The following is an 18241-nucleotide window of genomic DNA, read 5'->3' on the forward strand; positions in this document are numbered from 1 at the left end:
CCCGTAGCCTTCTGTGACGTCATCATCACCGGCTGGGTAGATGGTCCTGGTGGGTGACAGGTTGGCCATGAGCCAGCAGTGTGGGACACAGGGGGCCATGGGCAGCCTCTGCCGGCTCCCCGGCAGACACACAGCCAGAGAAGGGGGAGGCAGCCAGCTGCCAGCCACAGGCAGCAACGCCAAGGGAGGCCATGGCAACCGGGGACCATCCCCAGGCGCCGTGGGACGTCCTGGGGCTGCGGGCGGTGGGTGACGCAAGGGCGGCCGGGCAGCAGGGAGTGAGGCAGGGGACTCACAGATTCCCTTTTTCCCCAGGGCGCCGCTCTGTCCTGCGCTGCTGCACCCCCATGCAGAGGAGGAGGAGGAGGAGGAGGAAGGCACTGTCAGCGCAGCACCTGCAGCCTCCCGCAAAGAACTTGAGTAGTAAAGGCTGAGGGAAATAAGGAATTCAGGAGCTCAGCCTTGTCCTCATCCCTTTTCACTCCTGTTCCCCCTGCGTCCAGTCAGGGTTGGAGATTCCCCTTGACCCTCCTGTTCCTGTTCATCTCCCTAGAGAAGGACTTGGATTCTCTGGTACAGAACTGGCCAGGCTGAGTCCCAGTTGGGCTTCAGCCCTTCTGACTTTCTCCCCACGTGATCTCCCCACATGCGGCCGGTCAGGCACGGCCTCTGGTCAGGATAAGCATCTGGTCAGGCAGATGGCAGGTCAGGCAAGGCGATCGGTCACCGAGGCAGACGGTCAGTGAAGGTGGCCAGTGAGGCAGGTGGCCAGTCAGTGAGGCAGCCAGTCACTAAGGCAGCAGGTCACTCAGGTGGCCGGTTGGGCAAGGGAACCAGTCAGGCCAGGCAGCCAGTGTGCATGGTGGCCACCTGACCCGCCGCCTGACATGACCTGTAAGCTCCCCTGACACGCCGTTAACAGCAACTATGGAACAGTTCTGCGGCCGTGAACAGCACCTATTGGTATAGCTCCAAGGTTCCCTGGCAAAGGAAAGCCCTCAGAGCCACAATGCTAGGGGCTGCTTTTGGGCTGCACGACCTGACCAGTCGCCTTGCCCGACTGGCCACTTGACCTGACCTGACCTGACCAGACCTGACCAGTCGCCTGACCTGACCAGCCGACTTGCCTGAACGGCCGCCTGCTTAACCGGATGCCTGACTTGACCGGCCACCTTGCCTGACCTGACCTGCCGCCTTACCCGAACAGCTGCCTGACCTGACCGGCTGCACTTCCCGACTGGCCGCCTGACCTGACCTGACTGGCCGCCAGTCTGACCAGCCGCCATGCCCGACTGGCCACCTGACCTGACCTGACCGGCAGCAAGACTTGATCTGACCGGCCGCCTGCCCGACCTGAATGGCCACCTTGCCCGACCAGCCATCGGACATGACTGGACAACTTACCTGATCTGCCACCTTGCCTGAGCTGACCGACGGCCTAACCGACTGGATGCCTGACCTGACAGGCAGCCTTGCCTGACCTGAACTAACTGGCGGCCTGACCTGACTTGACCTGACCGGCCACCAGCCTGACCGGCCGCCTTGCCCAACATGACCGGCCGCCTGCCCGACTGGCCACCTGACCTGTCCGGCCACCTGACCTGACCTGACCGGCTGCATGACGGTCAAGTCGGGCAAGGCGGCCGGTCAGGCAGGTCTTCAATATCTCCAGAGATGGAGACTCCACCACCTCCCTGGGCAGCCTGTCCCAGGGCTCTGGCACCCTCACTGTGAAAAAGCTCTTCTGCATGTTGGTGTGGAACTTCCTGTGCTCCAACTTGCAGCCATTGCCCCTTGTCCTGTCCCCACAGACACTGAAAAGGGGCTGGCTGATTCCCCCTGCATCCCCTGCTTCAGATAATTATAGACTTTAATTAGGTCCCCCCTTAGTCTTCTCTTCTCAAGGCTGAACAGTACCAACCTACTCAGCCTCTCCTCACAGGGGAGATGCTTCAGGCCCTTCATCATCTTCGTAGACCTTCTCTGGATTCTCTCCAGGAGATCCCTGGCTGTTTGATCACAGGGAGCCCAAAACTGGACACAATACTCCAGGTGGGGCCTGACAAGGGCAGAGTAGAGGGGGAGGATCACCTCCTTTGACCTGCTGGCTACACTCCTGCTGATGCCCCCTGACATGGCCACCAACTAATGCACCAGAGCTGGTGATGAGGGTAGTTATCCTGGTAGCTCCAACCTGTCCCTGTGTCCCCACCTCCCTGGAGAACAATTTCATGCTCCAAGATTGACTTATTTTGACCCATTGAGTCGCCCGGTCCCACCATCACCCTCCTCATCCACATCATCATCCCTCCCGGGAACAAGTCTGAGGTATTAACAGTGCCCCAAGGGCCGAGGTTTGGGGTGACCAGTTGAGGGTTGGGGTGGCCCAATGAGGGTTTGGGTGAAGAGTGTTGAGGTTGGAGGGAAATGGTCAAAGCTTGGCCAATGGCAAAGGGTTGGGCAGAGGGCTCAATGGGTTGGTGGGCACCACAGGCAGCTTTGAAGGAAACTGCTGAACCTTTGGGGGCAAAAATACTCAAAGATGGGACAGAAAATGCTGACATTTGGCCAGAATTGTTTTCTGCTGAGGTGGGGACACAGGGACGGGGTCGGGGCCACCACCAATATACGCATTGCCACCAGTAGCAACAGCATATCTGGCACAGTAGTAGGTGGCCGTGTCAGGAGGAAGGACACCAGGGAGTCTCCCGCTCCCACCATCATCATCATCATCATCATCATCATCATCATCATCATCATCATCATCATCATCATCTCCATCGCCACGTCCTCACCACCCCCTCGTTACCTGGGAGGGTGACGAAGAAGAGGAGGATGGTGGAGGCCCAGCGGGTGCCCGTGGTGATGGGTGGTGGGTTTGGGGAGGGGGGTTATGACGTCACGATGTCACCACTTGACCTGACCCACTGACTGACCTGACCCACCACCTGATTGCCCCACCACCTGACATGATCTGCTGTCTGACGTGACTGGTCTCCTAACCTGATGGGCCTCCTTGCCTGACTGGCCACCTCATGTCACCAGTTGCCTGACCTGTCCCGACGCCTGACTTGACCCAGCAGCTGACCTGACTTGCCACCTGGTCTGACTGGCTGCCTGACCTGACCTGACACCTGACCTGACCTGACACCTGACCTGACCCAGCACCACAAGCAACTCCAGCCCCTTCCCGGGCGCCTGGCGCATCCATCCCATGTCAGTGCTGCTGAAGTCAAAGCCACAGGCCTTGCAGAGGAGGCGCAGGGACGCCCCTGGTGTCTGGAGACCCTTTTCCTACTGGGAGGCTCAGGAGTGGAGATAAGACGGGGGGGGATCCCCCTGCAATTAGTGTCATGGGAAAGGGTGTATTCATGATTTTGGTCCCTTCTTCCCCCCATGGTGGCACGGGGAGGGGCAGGGAATGGGGGATGAGTGTCCATACTCCTCCTCACACCTTGTCACTCCCTTCTCTGGGTTTTTTTCCCCAAATTCCCCATTTCCCACTTAAATTCCCTAATTCCCCCCCAATTCCTTTAAATTCCTCACAAATCCCCTATTTTTCCCGCTCAAATCCCTCAAATTCCCCCCCAAATTCCCAAATTACACTGCTAATTCCCTCATTTCCACCAAAATCCCTAATTCCTACCCAAACCCCCTCCTTTTCTCCCAAATCCTTTAATTTCCCCTATTTTCCCCTAAATTCCCTAATTCCCCCCAAATTCTCTCATTCCCCCCAATTTTCCCACTTTTCACTATAAAATTCCCTCCCCCCTCCCAATTCCCTTTTTTTCCCCAAATCCTTCTACTCCCCCCAAATCTGGGGGGGAGGGGTGAGGCAAGGGGCAGATCTTAGTTTCCACCCCAGTGCTGTGGTTGTAATTAATTAATTAAGGGGAAAGAAGGGTTCAGGCAGAACTGGCAAATAATTAATTAAGGGGGAAATGAGGACTTGTAATTAATTAATTAATTGAGTGAGGACACAGAACTAATTAATTAATTGGTTGTTTTGCCAAACGACCTCTTCCCCAGAGACATCTGTTAATTAATCAATTCTTTAACTGTTTTGGCTGTACACCTGGCCGGCAGCTTCCCAAGGGACCCCCACATTAATTAATTAATTAACTGACTATTTTTTTTGGCTGTACACCTGCTGCGGGTTCCCCTCAGGGGAACTCTCAGTTCTGTTAATTAATGAAATAATTAGGTAGCCTGACTGGTTCTCCCCAGAGACAAACACACCCCTGTGTAATTAATTACTTCATTTGATCACTTTCCCACCAGGGGAATCAATTAATTAATTGATGCTTGTTTTTTCCCGGAGACCCCCGATAATTAATTAATTAACGGATTGCTTAATTACTTTTGACATGCATCTGACATGGGCTCCCTGGAGACCCCCTGTAATTAATTAATTAACTGATTCCTTACTTCATTTTTACTCACACTTCGTTCCCTGGAGAACTAATTAATCAACTCCAACCAAACCCAGTGGGTGTGCTCGTTAGCGATCTGATACCCAGGGGGAGGTAACGAGCCCCCCCACTCCCCGCCCACCTCGTTATGCAAATCACCCCCCACATCCCCACCCTATAAGAACCCCCGACCCCATCCTGGCGAAGGGCAGAGCTCAGCTCCAGCCCCGGAGATGGGGTCATAGTTCATTAATTAAGGGGAAAGAAGGGGTATGGTAATGGGGGTATGGTAAGTAATTAATTAGGCAGAGCTGGTAATTAATTGGGGTGAAGTAATCATGGCTTGTAATTAATTAATTAAGGGCAAAGAAGGGATCAGGGCTTGTAGTAAATTAATTAATTGGGATGAAGAAGTGATCAGGCAGAGTTTGTAATTAATTAATTAAAGGAACTGCAGAGCTTGCGATTAATTAATTAGGTGGAATGAAGCAATCAAGGTTGAGGGTAAAGAAGAGATCCCGGCTTCTAATTAATTAATTGGGATAAAGAAGTGATCAGAGCTTTTAATTAATTAACTGGAGTTGAGAAGTGATCAGGGCTTGCAATTAATTAATTAAGGACACAGAAGCGATTGGGTATCAGCATAGGATCTCTGCTTAATTAATTAACTCACTCGTCCACGAGCTCCCCGGGGGACCCTAAATTAATTAATTAAATTGTTCCTTTTGCCAAACAACCTCTTCCCCAGAGACACCTGTTAATGAATGAATTCATTAATTGTTTTGGCCACACACCTGGCCATGGGCATCCCCAGGGACAGACACGACAGTTAATTAATTAATTAATTAATTAAGAGTTTGATTGTTTTTTGACTGTACACCTGCTGCGGGTTCCCCTGGGGGAACTCTCAGTTCTGTTAATTAATTAATTAATTAATAAGCCTGGTGGATTCCCGGTAGAGACAGACACACTTGTGTAATAAATTAATTAATTAGATCAGATTCCTGCCAGGAAAATTAATTAATTAATTAATTAAGTGGAGTGAGACCCTTATAATTAATTAATTAACGTATTTCTTAAATACTTTTCCATATATCTGCTACAGGCTCCCCAGAGACTTCATATACTTACCTAATTAACGGAATTCTTAATTACTTTTGTTGTGCATCTGACATGGACTCCCCCAGATAATTAATTAATTAACAGATTTCTTAATTGCTTTCAACATGTCCTGACCACAGGCTCCCCCCGAGACCCCTTTTAATGAATTAATTAATGAATTTCTTAAATACTTTTACTGTGCATATGACATGGGCTCCCTGGAGAGCCATTATAGTTACTTAATTAACAGATTTCCTAATTGACTTCTGCAACCATTCACCCCATAATTACTTAATTAAATCCTACAGCTGCCCTGGCTTCCCTGGAGAGCTTTTAATTAATTAATTAATTAATCCCTTCTTGTGACTGGATACCTGAGACAGGAACTTCATAATTAAGTAACTAATTAATTAACTGATTAATTATTTTTCCCCGTGCCTCATTCCCTTGAGAACTAATTAATAAAGTCTAAACAAACCACCCTATGGGTGTGCTCGTTAGTAATCCGATACTCAAGGGAGGTGTTGCTAACGAGGCTCTGCCATCACCCTCCCCACCTCGTTATGCAAATCACCTCCTACCCCTCCACCTTATAAAAAAACCCTGACGGTTTCAGGGTGCCATCACCCCCCTCCCCAGACCCACCACCCATCCCCATGGGCACCCGCTGGGCCTCCCCCATCCTCCTCTTCCTCGTCGCCCTCCCAGGTAACGAGGGGGTGGTGAGGACGTGGCGATGGAGATGATGATGATGATGATGATGATGATGATGATGATGATGATGATGATGATGATGATGATGGTGGGAGCACTCAACTCACTGGTGTCCTTCCTCCTTCCCCAGGGCTGCGGGCGGCTGTGACGCTGGTGGAGTCTGGAGGGGCCTCCAGGGACACCCGGGGGGTCCCTGCGCCTCCTCTGCAAGGGCTCTGGCTTTGATTTCAGCAGCCCCTACATGCAGTGGGTGCGCCAGGCGCCCGGGAAGACCCTTGAGTGGGTCGCACAGATTAACAGTGCTGGGAGCAGCACATGGTACCCGTCATCAGTCAAGGGCCGGTTCAGCATCTCCAGGGACAACTCCCAGAGCACGGTGACGCTGCAGATGAACAGCCTCAGGGACGGTGACACGGCCACCTACTACTGCGCCAAAATTGCTACTGGTGCTGCTTTTACTAGTGGTGACCCCAGCCACCCTGATTTGGGAGAACACAGCCACAGTCGGGCGTGAAGTAGCCTCCCAGGGGGTGTGGAGTCTCTTTCTCTGGCGATATTCCAGACCCGTCTGGATGTTGATCTTTGTGACCTGTTGTAGGGACCCTGCTTTGGCAGGGGGTTGGACACAATGTCCTCTTAGGGTCCCTTCACACTCCTGTGATTCTGTGACTCTGTGATTGGTGGGCACCACAGGCAGGGTTTGAACCAAAGTGATGGAGATTTGGGCTGAAAATTCTCAAGGATGGATCATAAAAGGCTGATAATGGGGACAAAACTGTTCCCTCAGGAAGTGGGGACATGGTGACTGGGTGGGGACCACCAGCACCAGCACCATAAGCAGTTTTGGTGCAGCAGTAGGTGGAGTGATCAGGTAAGGTTTTGGTTGAATGGTCAGCAAGGTGTCCGGTCAGTGAGGCACCAGTCACTAAGGCAGCAGGTCGATCGACTTACATGATGGGGCTGCCTGACCTAACTGGCCCCCTGACCTCACCAGCCGCTTCACCTGACCCACCACTTGACCCCACCTCCCTTAAGGACATTCCTGGTTTGCCCCTTGTCCCTCTCTGCCACTCAGTTCCCTGAACTATGTTGGGTTTCAACCAAACCTTGGGTTTTCTTCTTCAAACTCTTGACTGTGGTGCTCAAACCCCTGACCCTCTGCCCCAAGCTTTGACCCTCTGCATCCCAGCTGTGACCAGCTCCCTGCAACCTCAATGCTCCTCAGCCCAAACATCAACTTGTCACCAAATCCTCAGCCCTTTGAGTGATGCTTTGCCTGGATTTGCCATTCTGCCCCCAGCTCGGGCTGCTCCGGGCCAAGTGCTGACCAAGTTTGGCTTCATGTGAACAATGGCCAAGGGTTGGGCAAAGGGTTCAAAGGGTTGGTGGTCACCACAGGCAGGTTCTGAATAACAGTGGATGAGATTTTGGCTGAAACTACCCAGAATGGGTCAGAAAGTGTTGATAATGGGCCAGAAATGTTCTCCAGGGAGGTGGGGACATGGTGATGGGGTCAGGGCCACCAGCACCAGTAAGAGCACGAATGAAAAAAACCAGCAGCAGCAGCTCTGGCACAGTAGTAGGTGGCTGTGTCACCATCCCTGAGGCTGTTCATCTGCAGCGTCACCGTGCTCTGGGAGTTGTCCCTGGAGATGCTGAACCGGCCCCGGACAGATGGTGCATAGCCAGTGCCGCTACCAGTGCTGCCAATCCCCGCCACGTACTCCAGACCCTTCCCAGGTGCTTGACGCAACCATCCCATGCCAGTGTCACTGAAGGTGAAGCCAGAGCCCTTGCAGAGGAGGCGCAGGGACCCCCTGGGTGTCTGGAGGCCCCTCCGGACTCCACCAGCGTCACGGCCGCCCGCAGCCCTGGGGAAGGAGGAAGGACACCAGTGAGTTGTCCGCTCCCACCACCATCATCATCATCATCATCATCATCATCATCTCCATCACCACATCCTCACCACCCCCTCTTTACCTGGGAGGGCGACGAGGAAGAGGAGGATGGCGGAAGCCCAGCAGGTGCCCATGGTGATGTGTGGTTGGCTTGGGGAGGGGGGTGATGGCACCACGACGGGGTCGGGGGTTCTTATAGGACGGAGGGGTGTGGGGTGATTTGCATGATGAGGGAGAGAAGCAGATGGGGCTCATTACCTCCCTCTGGATATCGGATCGCTAATGATCGTACCCACTTGGTTTATATTGACTCAATTAATCAGTTCTCCAGGGAATAAGGCATGGAATTAAATTTATTATTTAGTTACACTGGCAATTTGTTGTCAGTCCAGGAGCAGTTCAGCATCTCCAGGGACAACTCCCAGAGCACGGTGATGCTGCAGATGAACAGCCTCAGGGACAGTGACACGGCCACCTACTACTGCGCCAAACCTGCTGATGGTGGTTATGGTACTGATGCTGTTCCTGGTGGCCCTGAGCCTGTCCCCTGATCCAAGCTGGAGCCAACAAGGATGGGAGCTGTGGGCTCATGGTTGGAAGGATCATCTGGCTCTGAGCTCCACACACAGGTCTGGGCGATGCCCATCAGGCGACTCACGGGGGGTTGTCATGGCACTCAGCCTGGAATGGCCCTGAGGCCCCATCTCAGCAGAGACAGCCCCTGGGGAGCTGTGTCCAGAGCTCAGACAGGAGCTGTCCTGCACAACCAGACTGAATGGGGAACCCAAACCTGGGCTGAGCCCTGGGATTCCTCCAGCAAACAATATGCCCTGAGCCCCAACCCAGCCACTATCCAGCTGCCTGGCAGGGAGATAAAGGCAGCCAGGGGGTCTGCAGTGCAGAGAGATGCAGCAGATAGGGCATGAGATAAGGGGGATGACTGCTAATGACAGACATGGGAGGTGGCATTGTCCCCTGGGACACAGTCCTGCCCACTGACACCAACCTCAGCCAAACAATGGAATAAAACCCCTTGGATTCAGTCTGAGATGGGGGAGCCACTTCTCCAGCTCTGCGGGGAGACTCTGCCCCCTCAGCCAGGATTTGTGGGAGATGATGGAAAGGGGTTTGGCAAGCACACCTGCCAGCTCTCTCAGCACCCTGGGGTGGATCCCATCTGGCCCCAGTGACTTGTGGGTCTCTAACTGGCCAAGCAGGTCACTCATCATTTCCTCCTGACCCATGGGAGCTGTGTTCTGCTTCCCCTCCCTGTCAGCCCCTTCCTGAGGATGAGCACTCAGGGAATAGCGATCTGATACCCATGGTGAGGGAACGAGCTCCTCTTGGGCTCCTGCTTCATTATGCAAATAAAACCCCACCCTCTGCCCTATAAGAACCCCCAACGCCTGTCATGGTGTCATCACCCCCCTCCCCAAACCCACTATGCATCATCATGGGCACCTGCTGGGCCTCCACCATCCTCCTCTTCCTCGTCGCCCTCCCAGGTAACGAGGGGGTGGTGAGGACGTGGCGATGGAGATGGAGATGATGATGATGATGATGATGATGATGATGATGATGATGATGATGATGATGATGATGATGATGATGATGATGATGGTGGGAGCGGGCGACTCACTGGTGTCCTTCCTCCTCCCCCAGGGCTGCGGGCGGCCGTGACGCTGGTGGAGTCCGGAGGGGCCTCCAGACACCCGGGGGGTCCCTGCGCCTCCTCTGCAAGGGCTTTGGCTTTGACTTCAGTGACACCGGCATGGGATGGTTGCGTGAATCACCTGGGAAGGGACTGGAGTACGTGGCGGGGATCAGCAGCACTGGTAGTGGCACCAGCTATGCACCATATGTCTGGGACCGGTTCACTATCTCCAGGGACAACTCCCAGAGCACGGTGACGCTGCAGATGAACAGCCTCAGGGACGGTGACACGGCCACCTACTTCTGCGGCAAAAGTGCTGATGGTAATTATGCTGCTGGTGGTCACAACCCCATCCCCGTATCCTCACCTCCCAGGAGAACCATTCTGGCCCATCATCAATACTTTCTGACTCACCTTTGAGTATTTTTAGCTCAAATCTTGCCCACTGTCATTCAGAACCTGCCTGTGGTGCCCAGCAACCCCTTGAGCCCTGTGCCCAACCTTTGGCCACAGGGTCAGCGCTTGGCCCGAAGCAGCCCGAGCTGGGGGCAGAACGGCAAAGCTGGGGGAGGCGTTGCTCCAAGGGCCGAGGTTTGGGGTGACCAGTTGAGGGTTGGGGTGAAAAGAGTTGAGTTTGGAGGGAACTGGTCAAAGCTGGAGGCCAGTGGCCAAGAGATGGTTCAACAGAGTCAACTCTTGATCCAACCATGAAAGATCCCGGGGTGTTGGGGGTTCCCAGGAAGGGGCTGGAGATGGTTTCCACGCCCGATAAGCATCATCAGTGAAGGACAATGACACGGCCACCTACTACTGTGCCAGAGATGGTGGTGGTGGTGGTGATGGTGGTCACCACCCCATCGCCATGTCCCCACCTCCCAGCATCTCCCTGGTGTCCTGGCACAAAGATCCAGGTCTCGTTCCAGGCACAAAACCCAAAACCTTTGGAATTTCACCCAAAATCCTCTCTGGATTCCTGTCTGTGACTCATCTGGTTTCACCTCCAGTAGCTCAAGGATGTTCTCTGTGCCCAAGAAACTGGGAATTCTTCCAAATCCTCGTATCTTCCCCCAAATCCTCACATTTCCCCCAAAATCCATGTTTTCCCCCAAATTCCAACACATTCTCCTCTAAATTCCCTCATTTCCCCCTAAAATCTCTCATATTCTATCCAAATTCCCGAATTTCCTCTAAATTCCCTCATATTCCTCTCAAATCCCCTCCTTTCCTTTCTAATTCTGTCATTTTACATAGAATTCCCTGTTTTTCCCATTAAATTCCCTAATTTAATCCCTAATTCCCTCGTATTCCTCCCAAATTCCCTTATATTCCCCACAATTTCCTCATTTTGCCCCAAATTTCCCTCTTCCTCCAGGAATTCTCTCATATCCCCCAACAAATTCCCACATTTCTCCCCAAATTCCTTCATATTCCTCCCAAAATTCCCTGATTTCCCCTAAATTCCCTCATTTCCCTACAAAATTCCCTAATTGCCCCCAATTTTTTAAATTTTCTCCTCTAAATCCCCTCATTTTTTCCTCAAAGCGCCTTAATTTCTGGCCAAAATTCCCTAATTCCCCCCAAATTCCCCCATTTCCAGCAAAATTCCTTTGCTACCCCAAGTTTTCCCACTTTTCCCAATAAAATTCCCTCCCCCCTCCCAATTCCCACTTTTTCTTCAAATGCCCCAGATTTCCCCCAAATACGGAGGGGGGAGACACAGGGCAAAGCTCAATTCTGGCCTCAGTGATGAGGTCATAATTAATTAAAAGGAAAAGAAGGTATCAAGCACAGCTGGAAGTTAATTAATTAATTGGGGTAAATGTGTGATCATGCCTTGCAATTAATTAATTAATGGCAAATAAGCGATCAAGGTAGAGGCTTTCATTAAGTAATTGGGGTTAAGAAGTGATATGGCACAGCTTGCAATTAATTAATTAGGGGCAAAGAAGCAAACCAGGTAGATAAGGTAATTAATTAATTGAGGGTAAAGAAGCGATCAGGGCTTCTAAGTAACTAAGGGCACAGAAGTGATCAGGGTTCACCATACCGCCCCTGCTTAGTTAATTGATTAATTCGCCAGTTCTCAAGCTCCCTGGGGGACCTGGAATTAATTAATTAATTACTTGGTTGTTTTACCAAATGGCCGCTTCCCCAGAGAGATACCGCCCTTCATTAGTTAATGAATTCATTAATTGTTCTGGCCGTACACCTGATCGCCGGCTTCCCAAAGTACCCCTGTAATTAATTATTAACTGATGTTTGTTTTTTGGCTGTACAGCTGCTGCGGGATCCCTGGGGTAACTTTCAGGTCTGTTAACTAACTAATTAATTAATTAATTAGCCAAATGGATTCCCTGGAGACACACACACACAAACTGGGTGCTCTCATTAGCATTCCGATTCCCAAGGCGAGGTAATGAGCCCCAATCTCCCTTCCCATCTGCCTGGCCTCATTATGCAAATCACTTCCCACCCCTCCACCCTATAAGAACCCCCCGACCCCTGTCAAGGCGTCATTACCCCCTCCCCAAAGCCACCACCCATCACCATGGGTACCCGCTGGGCCTCCCCCATCCTCCTCTTCCTTGTTGCCCTACCAGGTAATGAGGGGGTGGTGAGGACGTCGCGATGGAGATGATGATGATGATGATGATGATGATGATGATGATGATGATGATGATGATGATGATGATGATGGTGATGATGATGATGATGATGATGATGATGATGATGATGGTGGGAGCGGGCGACTCACTGGTGTCCTTCCTCCTTCCCCAGGGCTGCGGGCGGCCGTGATGCTGGTGGAGTCTGGAGGGGCCTCCAGACACCCGGGGGGTCCCTGCGCCTCCTCTGCAAGGCCTCTGGCTTCACCTTAGGCAGCTTTGGAATGGGATGGGTGCGCCAGGCACCCGGGAAGGGGCTGGAGTTGGTCGCGAGGATTAACAAGGATGGTAGCGGCACATGGTACGCGCCGTTGTTCAAGGGCCGGTTCAGCATCTCCAGGGACAACTCCCAGAGCACGGTGACGCTGCAGATGAACAGCCTCAGGGACGGTGACACGGCCACCTACTACTGCGCCAGAGCTGATACTGCAGCTGATGGTAGTTATAATAATGATGGTGGCCCCGACCCCGTCCCTGCACCCTGGGGGCTGGGTGCTGTCTCAGGGACTCTGCTGCTGCTGGGGTCAGCACTCAGCCTGGCTCCTGGGCTTTCCACAGGGATGTAGACAGCAGCTGTGGCTGGAGATGTGACCCAGGGAAGAGCAGCATAAGGTCCTTCTGCTGGAAGAAAGTGCTGCCTGGGTCAGCTTTGCTCCCAGCTCCAGCTGATCCCTGAGAGAAGAAACTTTGATGAACAACATCAAGGAAGCATTTTCCTGCCAGGCAGAGTCTTTGCTTTGACTTTTCCTCTCCTGTGGGCTGTGCTGACTGTGGGAGATGAGAACCTAGTTCTCCCCTCTAGAATGTCCACATCAGAGCATCTCCTGAGCCCTGCACACACAGAGGTTCCCAGGGCAGTGCCCTGATGCCAGGAGGGGTCTGCAGCGCAGAGCTGAGTGCAGGGCAGGCTGGATGAGGTCTGTGAGCACAGAGCAGGAGGTGAGATGGGCAAAGAGAAGCAGCTGCAGGGACAGCTGCAGTTGGCAGAGACATTGTCAGGGAGGGAGAAGGAGCTGCTCCCAACAGTGCCCTGGCAGTGGGGATTTGGTACCTCCTGACACCCCGCAGTGATGATACGATGAGGGCATTCCATGAGAAGTAGAAGGGGTTTTCCTCAAAGAAGAGTTCCCTCACTTCTCACTGCCTTTTCTGACTCTCACACCTGGTTTTGGTCACACTGACCCCGTCACCAGTCTGGCCCAACCCCTGACCACCTCTGACCGTTTCTTCCCGAACCCCCCGGACGTTCCTGCCCCACAGCCCAGCTCCTCCCCCACACCGGGACCTCTCTGGCTCTGGCCTGGGCAGGTTTGCCCCAGGCCCTGATTGCTTCTGGCCCCAACTCTGACCCTGGAGCTTTGGGCCCCGAAGGATGGAGGTTTGGGGCAGTGGGGTCAGGGATGTCCCCTCCCAGGTGGGGTTGGAGCAGAAACGGGCACGGGTTGGTCCCAGAACACTCAAGGTCAGGGAAACATGGTCAGTGCTGGGAGCTGGAGGAGGCCGAGCTGGGGCAGGATGGCAAAGCCGGGTGAGGTGTCAATCCAAGGGCTGAGAAACAAAACACTGAAAGATGGATCAGAAAAGGAGGATAATGGGTCAAGATTGTTCTCCAGGGAGGTGGGGAAATGTGGACGGTGTCGGGGCCACCAGCATCAGCATAATAACCAGTAGCAGCTCTGTCGCAGTAGTAGGTGGCCGTGTCGCCGTCCCTGAGGCTGTTCATCTGCAGCGTCACCGTGCTCTGGGAGTTGTCCTTGGAGATGCTGAACTGGGTCTGGCCCAATGATGCGTATTTTGTGCCACCATCCTTGTTAATCCTCACTACCCACTCCAGCCCCTTCCTGGGCGCCTGGCACATCCATCCCATTCCGAAGCTGCTGAAGGTGAAGCCAGAGCCCTTGCAGAGGAGGCGCAGGGACCCCCCAGCTGTCTGGAGCCTCCTCCAGACTCCACCAGCTTCTCGGCCGCCCGCAGCCCTGGGGAAGATGGAAGGACACCAGTGAGTCGCCCGCTCCCACCATCATCATCATCATCATCATCATCATCATCATCATCATCATCATCATCATCATCATCATCATCATCATCATCATCATCATCTCCATCACCACATCCTCACCACCCCCTCGTTACCTGGGAGGGCGACGAGGAAGAGGAGGATGGGGGAGGCCCAGTGGGTGCCCATGGGGAAGGGTGATGGGTTTGGGGAGGGGGGTGATGGCGCCATGATGGCTTTGGGGGGTACTTATAGGCCGGAGGAGTGGGTGGTGATTTGCATAATGAGGCGTTGCAGGTGAGAGGAGGAGGGTGCCTCAGTAGCAACCCTCCCTTGGTTACCATATAGCTAATGAGTGCACCCATAGGGTGGTTTGTTTTGATTTAATTAATTAGTTCTACAGAGAATGAGGTATGGGGAAAAGTAAACATTTAGTTAATTAATGAATTGATTAATTACGAGTGTCTGGTGTCAGGTGCCCAGGCAAAAGAAGGGATTAATTAATTAATTAGAAGATTTCCAGGGAAGCTGGGGCATCTGTAGGATTTAATTAAGTAATTATGGGGAGATGGGTGGCAGAATGGAATTAGGAAATCTGTTAATTAAATAATTATAGGGGGTCTCCAGGCAGTCCATATCATATGCATGGCAAAAGTAATTAAGAAATCCATCTATTAATTCATTAAAGTGGTTCTCTGGGGGAGCCAGTGGCAGGCATATGCTGAAAGCAATTAAGAAATCTTTTAATTGATTGATTATAGGATGTCTCTGGGGGACCCCATGTCAGATGCAGGGCAAAAGTAATTAAGAAATCTGTTAATTAATTAATTATACGGTGTCTGTGGGGGAGCCCATGGCAGACAGATGGGAAAACAATTAAAAATATAAGTTAATTAATTAATGATATGAGATCTCTGGGGAGCCTGTGGTGCCCGTGGACCGACGGCACGTAGATTTGGTACCCACCATGGTTCCTGATACTGGCGACGCCCTCAAGCCCCTTCCCGGGCACCTGGAGCACCCAGGGCATGGGGAGGCTGCTGGGGAGAAGCCGGAGGCCTGGCAGAGGAGGCGCAGGGAACGTGACGCTGGTCGAGTCTGGAGGGGGTGCCTGACAAGACCCCCCGCCTGACCTGAGCTGCCGCCTGACCTGACTGGGCTCCTGGTGTTACCGGCCGCCTGACGTGAACCACCACCTGACCTGACCCACTGACTGACCTGACCCGCCGCCTGACGTGACCCGACACCGCGTAGTAGGTGCTGCCACCACCGCTGTTAATCTGTGCGATGATCTCCAGCCCCTTCCCAGGAGACTGGCAGACCCATCCCATCCGGGTTTCAAAGAATTTCAAAGAATTTCAAAAAATTTTGAGAATTGTGGAATTTTTTTTATTTTTTAAATTTTTTTTCTTCCCCAAAATTAGGCTTTTTAAACCCCAAAATATTTTTGAGAGGAAGCACCGGGCGTGAATCACAGACGTTGTCTTGATGACATTGATGTGTGGGGCACCAGGATCATTGTCACCGTCTCCTCCGGTAAGTCCTCATCACCATCATCTCACCGGGACCAGTTTTGGCCTTTTTTGCCCCAAAATTTCACCCTCCCACTGTGGCAGCAGGTGGGGAAGGGGATGAGGATCGACACACTCCCCTCCTTATCTCCAGTCCCAAGCCTCCCAAGAGAGATTGTCTCCCCTTTTTGGCTGAGAGGGGGAGTGAGCGAGTGGCTGGGTGGGCATTTGATCTCTAGCCAGGGCCAAACCGCCACAGCGCCGTCATTCCAGGGTCGGTAGTAGGTGGCCGTGTAACCATCCCTGAGGCTGTTCATCTGCAGCGTCACCGTGCTCTGGGAGTTGTCCCTGGAGATGCTGAACCGGCCCTGGACCGACGGCGCGTAGGCTGTGCCACTACCAGCACTATTAATACTCCCGATGTACTCGAGCCCCTTCCTGGGTGCCTGGTGAGCCCAAACCATGGTGTAGCTGCTGAAGGTGACGAGGGGGTGGTGAGGACGTGGCGATGGAGATGATGATGATGATGATGATGATGATGATGATGATGATGATGATGATGATGATGATGATGATGATGGTGGGAGCGGGCGACTCACTGGTGTCCTTCCTCCTTCCCCAGGGCTGCGGGCGGCTGTGACGCTGGTGGAGTCCGGAGGGGCCTCCAGACCCCCGGGGGGTCCCTGCGCCTCCTCTGCAAGGACTCTGGCTTAGACGTCAGTGACACTGGCATGGGATGGTTGCGTCAAGCACCAGGGAAGGGGCTGGAGTACGTGGCGGGGATTGGCAGCACTGGTAGTGGCACTGGCTACGCGCCATCTGTCCGGGGCCGGTTCAGCATCTCCAGGGACAACTCCCAGAGCACGGTGACGCTGCAGATGAACAGCCTCAGGGATGGTGACACGGCCACCTACTACTGCGCCAGAGCTGCTGCTGGTGTTTTTTCTCTTCGTGCTGTTACTGGTGCTGGTGGCCCTGACCCCATCACCATGTCCCCACCTCCCTGGAGAACATTTCTGGCCCATTATCAACACTTTCTGATCCATTCTGGCTATTTTCAGCCAAAATCTCACCCACTGTTTTTCAGAACCTGCCTGTGGTTACCACCAACCCTTTGAACCCTTTGCCCAACCCTTGGCCATTGTTCACATGAAGCCAAACTTGGTCAGCACTTGGCCCGGAGCAGCCCGAGCTGGGGGCAGAATGGCAAATCCAGGCAAAGCATCACTCAAAGGGCTGAGGATTTGGTGACCAGTTGATGTTTGGGCTGAGGAGCGTTTAGGTTGCAGGGAGCTGGTCACAGCTGGGATGCAGAGGGTCAAAGCTTGGGGCAGAGGGTCAGGGGTTTGAGCACCACAGTCAAGAGTTTGAAGAAAAACCCAAGGTTTGGTTGAAACCCAAGATAGTTCAGGGAACTGAGGTGCAGAGAGGGACAAGGGGGAAACCAGGAATGTCCTTAAGGGAGGTGGGGTCAAGTGGTGGGTCAGGTCAAGTGGCTGGTGAGGTCAGGGGGCCAGTTAGGTCAGGCAGCCCCATCAGGTAGGTCATCTGATCACGTCAGACAGGGGGTCACATCAGGTGACAGGTCACGTCAGGCAGCGGGTCAGGTGGCCACCATGCACACCGGCTGCCTGGCCTGACCGGTCGCCTTGCCCAACCGGCCACCTGAGTGACCTGCTGCCTTAGTGACTGGTGCCTCACTGACCGGACACCTTGCTGACCATTCAAACAAAACCTCACCTGATCACTCCACCTACTGCTGCGCCAAAACTGCTTATGGTGCTGGTGCTTGTGGTCCCCACCCAGTCACCATGTCCCCACTTCCTGAGGGAACAGTTTTGTCCCCATTATCAGTCTTTTATGATCCATCCTTGAGTATTTTCAGCCCAAATCTCCACCACTTTGGTTCAAACCCTGCCTGTGGCGCCCATCAATCACAGACTCACAGAATCACAGGGGTGTGAAGGGACCCGTAGAGCCCAGTGTGTCCAACCCCCTGCCAGAGCAGGGTCCCTACAACAGGTCACAGAGGTCGGCATCCAGATGGGTCTGGAATATCGCCAGAGAAAGAGACTCCACACCCCCTGGGAGGCTGCTTCACACCCAACTATGGCTGTGTTCTCCAAAATCAGGGTGGATGGGGTCACCACCAGTAAAGCACCAGCAGCACCAGTAGCAATTTTGGCGCAGTAGTAGGTGGCCGTGTCACCGTCCCTGAGGCTGTTCATCTGCAGCGTCACCGTGCTCTGGGAGTTGTCCCTGGAGATGCTGAACCAGCCCTTGACTGATGAC

The sequence above is a fragment of the Gallinula chloropus genome, assembly GCF_964237585.1.
Source record: "Gallinula chloropus genome assembly, chromosome: 34".
NCBI classification, from domain to species: domain Eukaryota; kingdom Metazoa; phylum Chordata; class Aves; order Gruiformes; family Rallidae; genus Gallinula; species Gallinula chloropus.